This window comes from Mastomys coucha, unplaced genomic scaffold, assembly GCF_008632895.1.
Source record: "Mastomys coucha isolate ucsf_1 unplaced genomic scaffold, UCSF_Mcou_1 pScaffold20, whole genome shotgun sequence".
NCBI lineage: Eukaryota > Metazoa > Chordata > Mammalia > Rodentia > Muridae > Mastomys > Mastomys coucha.
In genome coordinates, this window is record NW_022196903.1 from 122,473,021 (window position 1) to 122,480,048 (window position 7,028).

A 7,028-nucleotide genomic window follows, 5' to 3' on the forward strand; every position below is an offset into this window, starting at 1 on the left:
CTGTAAAGATAACATGGGAAATGCCTAAATGACTATATTTTGCATTTATTGTCTTTCCTCCCAACTTTAACAGATATGCAATCATTCACTGGGGCGACACCTATTTAACAGGAGTCTTATCAGAAGTTAGCTATAAGTCCATCTTTTGATTTCAGGAGGAGCTGGAGTATTTGTGAGCTATTGACTTGCACCACAGGTGGCCGGCTTCAGCCAGGGCTATCAGTGCACTTTCAGTTTCAGAATTCCGCAGCAACATGAGGGCAGCATTGAAGGGGTGACCACACTTCACCCTTGTGTGAAGTACAAAGCAGGACAAAGGTCATATAACTCGGCACAGATTCTATATGGGAAACATCACAGTGCTTCAGCTGGAAGGATCTGTTTTTCTCTCTGATTCCATCATCCCAGACTCATTTGACACAGCAAACCGGGCTTAAATTGTGTCTTTAGTAATGACACAACTACTTGGCACATTCCTCTGTCTGGGTCAACTTCACCACTAGAGAGACAGACTCCTGTCTGCACCATCCATCCATACAAAATGCCAAGATATGCCTTTAATACCTGCAGAGTCCGGGAATGACCACTGTATCTCTGAAAGCAGTTTTAAAAGTCCTGGCAAGGTTGCTCCCCCTGATGCTGAAGCCTGGAGCAGGCCTCTGTTGAATTGTAAATTTTCAGCTTGGGCTCTGAAGTCAGTTGCCTAGGGAACAGGTCTCAATACAATGCAAATTAGTCTTTTGCTTACTCTGGGACTTGCGTTAACCTTTGAAATGCTGGAATCTCAGTGGTGCACCAACGACTTCGGGATGTCGCTGGCTCTTAGAACATAAATATTGCAGTGATAGCCAAAACTTCCGTGCTCTGGGTGAGTCACTGTTTATTTTGCTTCAGGAGTAAGCAAATTTCCGGATAAAACAGGAAGAAACACCTTCAAAGCTGGCAGGAAAAAAGGCCTGTCAGCTTAGAACAAAGGAAAACGAAAGAAAAAGGAAAAAGGTTTTCTGCAGAAGTTTGAGCACACCTGCTAAGTCAACTTGGTGGATTAATCTCTCTGGGAGACATTGTGCCCTGTCCTGTTTTTGGGAATAAATACACACTGACCCTCTACCCCAAACCAAAACAGGGTCTGGTCCATACCAGGCATTGGAGAGAATCTTTCCAGTGTACCATGGCATACGAACTTATAGAGTCAGGATGCCAATGTCGGTCCTTTCATGTCAGTCTGCAGAAAATTCAAAATGAAAAGTACAAAGGCAAGATGTGCCTTTGGAGACATCTGGGGGAAAAGGTTCCCTCCCCTGGTTTTGAAAAGCCAGCTTTTAATCGTGCGATGAGCTCGCTCAACAATACCCTGTCCCATAGGGTTATATGGGATGCCGGTCTTATGAAAATGCCAAAATCTTTGTAAAAAGAAATAAAATTTTTACCAGTGTAAGATGGTCTGTCCATTGTCCATTTTGATTGTTTTGGGCATACCCATAACACTGAATGCTTGTAAACAATGATCAATAACATTTCTAGAGGTTTCTCCTGTTTGCAGGGAAGCAAACATAAATCCTGAACAAGTATCAATGCAGACATGTATATATTTAAGCTTTCCAAATTCTGCATAATGTGTTATATCCATTTGCCAGATACTATTTGGCATAAGTCCCCTTGGGTTCATGCCCAAATGTGGTACTGGAGTTAAAATAACGCACTTAGGGCACTGTTTAACAATCATTCTTGTTTGTTCTCTGGAAATTTTATGTTTGAGTCTCAGAGTTTGGCTAGATAGGTGGAAATTATCATGATCCCGTTTAGCTAAGGCCACAGGATCTGAAACTAAAATCTCTCCTACCAGAGCCCTGTCAATGAGGTCATTACCTCTGGCTAATGGCCCAGGCAGGCCAGAATGAGCCCGAATATGACCAATATAGAATTGATTTTTTCGTGCAAGAATGATATTTTGTAATTGAGAAAATAGGACTCCTGCTGTGGTATCCAACTTAAACATGCCACAAGTTTCTAGCAGCGGTATAGAATTATAAATGTAAAAGTTGTCCATGTATAGGTTAAATGCATCAGACACAGCTTCAAAGACTTTTAAAACTGTGGTTAGTTCAGCCAATTGAGCTGAGAGACCAGGAGTTTTTATAACCACCTGTCCATTATTAATAAGATATCCAGCTTTTTCTTTAGACGTGCCATCAGTAAATACCACAAGGGCATTGTCTAGTGACTTCCAAGCCAATACCTCTGGAAAAATCACTTCATGCACATTTAAAAACTTTATTAATTTGTCCTGGGGATAATGATTATCTATAATTCCCTGAAATCCAATTTGAGCAAGCAACCATTCTGTACTATGCTGCTTTATCCAAGAATCTTGCTCCAAAGTAAAAGACTGAATAACATCTGGCTCCTTGCCAAAATAAGTCAATGCTTGTTTCCTACCAAGCACAATTATTTGGGCAACAGCTTCATAATATGGCAAGATATTACGTTTAGGAGACACCCTAGAATGGATCCACATAATAGGTGCCTTTTACCCCGTAGGGGCATGAGTTGTATTGAAAATTAATAAATGCAAAGGTAAAGAATAATCTATGTAAGTAATAAATTGATTCTCAATAGCCTTTTCTACCTGCTGTAAAGCAGATATTCCTTCTTTAGTTAAAGATCTAGGAGAATTTGGGTCAGAATTACCTCTGAGAATATCAAATAAGGGCTTCAAGTCTCCTGTAGTAAGTTTTAGGTAGGGACGAAGCCAATTGATATCACCTAACAATTTTTGAAAATCATTTAAGGTTTTAATTTGTCTCTACGTATAACAATTTTTTGAGGAACAACAGCTCGATCCGTAAGTGTAAGACCTAAATAATTATATGGATCTTGAGTCTGCACCTTTTCTGGGGCTACCTGTGGCCCTTCTCATTAAAGGCAACTTGTAAATCTTTGTATCATAAAAATACATCTTGGGGAAATTTCCCTATCAGAACATCATCTGTGTAATGGGCAATGTATATCATTGGCCATTTCTTTCTTATAGGTTAGATTACTTGTGCCACAAATTTCTGACATAACATAGGACTGTTTGCCATCCCCTGAGGAAGAACAGTCCATTCATAACTTTTCATAGGTTCCTTAAAATTTACAGATGGAACACTGAAAGCAAACCTCTCACAATCCTCAGGGTGTAAAGGAATTGTAAAGAAACAGTCCTTTAAATCCATAACTATTTTATAAAATCCTTTTGGAATTGCCACCTGAGATGGCAATCCAGTCTGTAAAGCTCCCATTATCACCATAGTTTCATTAACCTTTCTTAAATCTTGCAACAGTGTCCATTTACCTGATTTTTTTCTTGATCACGAATATAGACGTGTTCCATGGAGAATTTGATTCCCTCAGGTGTCCTTCTTCTAATTGCTCCTGCACTAACAATGAAGCTACTTCTATTTTCTCTTGAGATAAAGATCACTGATCAACCCACACAGGAGTATTATCTATCCACTTGATTTTATCTGCATGGGGTACAGGTAAGACAGTGGCCATTATAGAAAATGTTTCAAACCTTTATTATTAGCATGAGGCTTATGGCCTCTGTATGTTCTAATGTCCCGTTTGGAGCTCTGCCTATTAGCTAGTTCATTAGGGCTACATAATACCAGCCTCATCTGTGATAACAGATCTTTCCCCCACAGAGTGACAGGGAGGTTGGGTATAACATATGGTTGAATCTGCCTTGAGTTGCCTTCCTCATCTCTCCAGGTTAGAAGCTTCGAGCTTTGTTTTGGGTTGTTGGCATACCCAATCCCTTGGAAGTGAGTAATGGACTCAGCCAAAGGCCATGTCAGGGGCCAGCTCTGAGCTCTGATGATGGTCACATCCGCCTCTGTGTCAATTTGTTGGGAGCCAAATGGCCCTTGGCTGACTTGCCTCCACCTGACTAGATTCCAGAGATAAATATTCTGCCTGGCAACCACAAGTTTCCTGCTTCGCCCTGAGATAAGAATGATCAGTGTACCTTGACTTTTGAGAAACCGTTACCTACCCAACCATTTCCTCCCTACCTGTTGTCCTCGGGGTTCCCATGACCCCCAGATGATCTTGTAATTCTTCACTGTACTCCCTCCTGCCCACCGCCCTTCCAAAACCTTGTTTTAAATTTGAGCTTCTGTTTTCAGTAAACGGCTCTTGACAAGCAATGCTTCCTTGCATCCTGTCTTCTCTCTTGCCCATTCTTTATTTTCAGGTTGTGACCCTCCTCGTGTCCCCCGAATTACTGAGACCAGCGGGTTGGGTCATCAGTTAATCCTTCAAAACATTTTCCTTCAATATTAGTTTAAGATTAGGCCTTTTATTTGTAATAGACTGTATCCAATAAAGTTCAGGAGCACCAGAACAACTCTGTCCTGCCTCATTGATAATAGCCTTGGGAGACATAGCATACATAGGAACTAAGATAAGCTGAGCAATTTTTTCATAAGCAGGTACTATAATAATACCACATGGTGAAGAAGTCATATCTTTATTTCTCCTTGATAATTGCGATCAATAACACCTGGGTAAATGTGTAAACCATCTACAGTAACACTACCTTTGCCAATCACAAATCCCCAAGTCTCTGGAGGCAGTGGCCCATAAACTCCAGTAAACAGAATCTTAATTCCCATTTCTGGGGTTAATACTGTGTGCCAGGTGGAGAATAACTCCACTCCTGTACGTCCTGGCGTGGCTCTGAGGAGCTCAGGTATAGATCTTTCTGACTTGGCAGCCTCTGGGCTCCACCCACTGCCTTTTGGCTCAAGAATGGGGCCTGGGGCTGGCCCCTGTACTCGTTTTTTGAACAAGTATAGCCTTGAGAACCTTTCTTAAATCTTCTCTCTCTGGCCCAATGTTTTCCTTTCTTACACCGATCACACAGTCTCTGTCCAGTGCCTGCTTGCTGCCTCTCTGCATTTCCTGACGTTTTTGGACATTCACTTTTAAAATGGTTAATGCCGCCGCAATTATAGCATTTCTTGCTATCCTGCCATTGTGCCAAAATTTTTGGGACAGTTGTGTCTTGTAACGCGGCCACAATGGCTAAGCTTTGATTAAAGGTAGGCCCTATGTCTGCACAGAGGCAAATATAACCAGAAATATCCATCTGACCCTTGTTCGGTAGAAGAACTGTTCTGCACGTTGTGTTATCTTTCTCAAAAGCTAACTGCATGATAAGTGGACCCTCTGCATAGGAACTTCCAAGCATCCTGCTGGCTGCCTGCTGTAGCCTAGCCACGACATTCTGAAAGGGTTCCTCTGGACCCTGCCATATGCCCGTCAGGCTCATGCTGCCTTCACCTTTAGTGGGCAGCCGCATTCAAGCCCTGCAGGCTGCAATAGCAACTTGGGCAAATGCCCCAGCAGGGTAGTCTATTTGCCTTTTAGTTCCTTCAAACTGACCTACCTACCATTTCTAGAGTCCAGTCAGGATTATCCGCCTGAGCATTTTGCATGGCAATTTTCTTACTGTGTTCACGCCATTCAGAATTCCAGATTAAATAATCCCCAGACGAAAGACCTGCTCTGCACAATGTTTTCTAGTCCTGAGGTGTTAAATTATAATCTATGATGTTGTCAATTAATGCTTGAGTAAACGGCGTGCTAGGCCCATATTTATCAACAGCTTCCTTTAAATCTTTAATAATTTTAACATCAAAAGCTTGGTAATATCTATGTGCATCATCATTCTGACCTCTGTGTTCCACGACCGGACAAGCCAGCAACCCTGAACTGTCTTGCCCATACTCCCAAGCCCTGCAGAACACCCCCTCTAAGGGCAAATGTTCCACCCTCATATAGCTGTCTTTCTTTCTGTCTGCCTGCAATTTAAATCCCCTGAGTTCATCAATCAATTCTCGTATCTTGATCTCGAGTTTTGCTCTACTTGGACAAGACCTGATTCGAGATCTCTCCCTTGTCTGGGAGGGCATAGACTTTGGGTAAGAACGCTGTCTCCTCAGCTGAGATGCAGCAAGTTTGCCTTTTGCAGAAGTTTGGGTCTCTTCAGCTACCATACTGCTCAGGTCAGAGGAACTTTGGACCTCTTCGTTGTCCATAGAGGACTCGATCTGTGAGTCAGAATCTGTCATTTCTGAACTCGTAAGGCTTATTTTGCTGTCTGAATGATCCTTCTTCTGCTTATTTTTCTCATTTTCATTCATAATGTCCATAACCATCCCCCAAAGATGGAGGGGAAATCCGTCTACCTTATTATTTACAAGCGCTTTTCCTAACTTTTCCCAAGATTTTTTTATTTATCTTGGTTAAACCCTCTAACCAAGGGCAGTGAACTTCGATCAGCTCTGATAACTCTGCTAATGCATTCTTTTTCACCCTAATTCCCTTTGTTCTGAGTAGCTTATCCACATTCTGGGTAGCCACCTTTGAGACATTTGCCCCCATAATTCCTCACCATCAATAAATCCCTAGGTGGACTTGAGTACCAGGTCACTACTTCCTCCTACTTAGTGCCTGTAGCCTCCTCACACAGATTCCTGGCCAGCGCTAGTGGAATCTCTTACCATGTGGAAATGGCCACGTCCATTCCCTTTGGATCCTTTTTTTCTTTTTATACAGAGCTCTGTGTCCGAGTGTGTGGTCATTTAATCCATTTCTCTTGTGTCCGAGCCTTACGTCCGGGGCACCATTATGTAGTGTCTGACCAGCGGATCTACACAGGTCATGGCTAACTTTGAACTGGAGGTTGGACCAGATCTGTGGGAATAAACCAGCCGAGAACAAAAGACAGAGGACGCTAACTAAATGTATCAAAGCGTGCTTTATTTGGGGTGAAATAGGTTTTTATATTCAGGCAGCTAAGTGAAACCACAATATCCAAACATAGCATATGCATAACATAAATACGACAGCAGATGCAGAGATGCCAGTTCTCAGTGACATCACATTCCAGGCAGTCTGTTTAAGCTGAGCAAGGACTTCAAACAGGAGTCTTAGCAGAAGTTAGCTGTGAATCTTTGATTTCAGGAGGAGCTGCA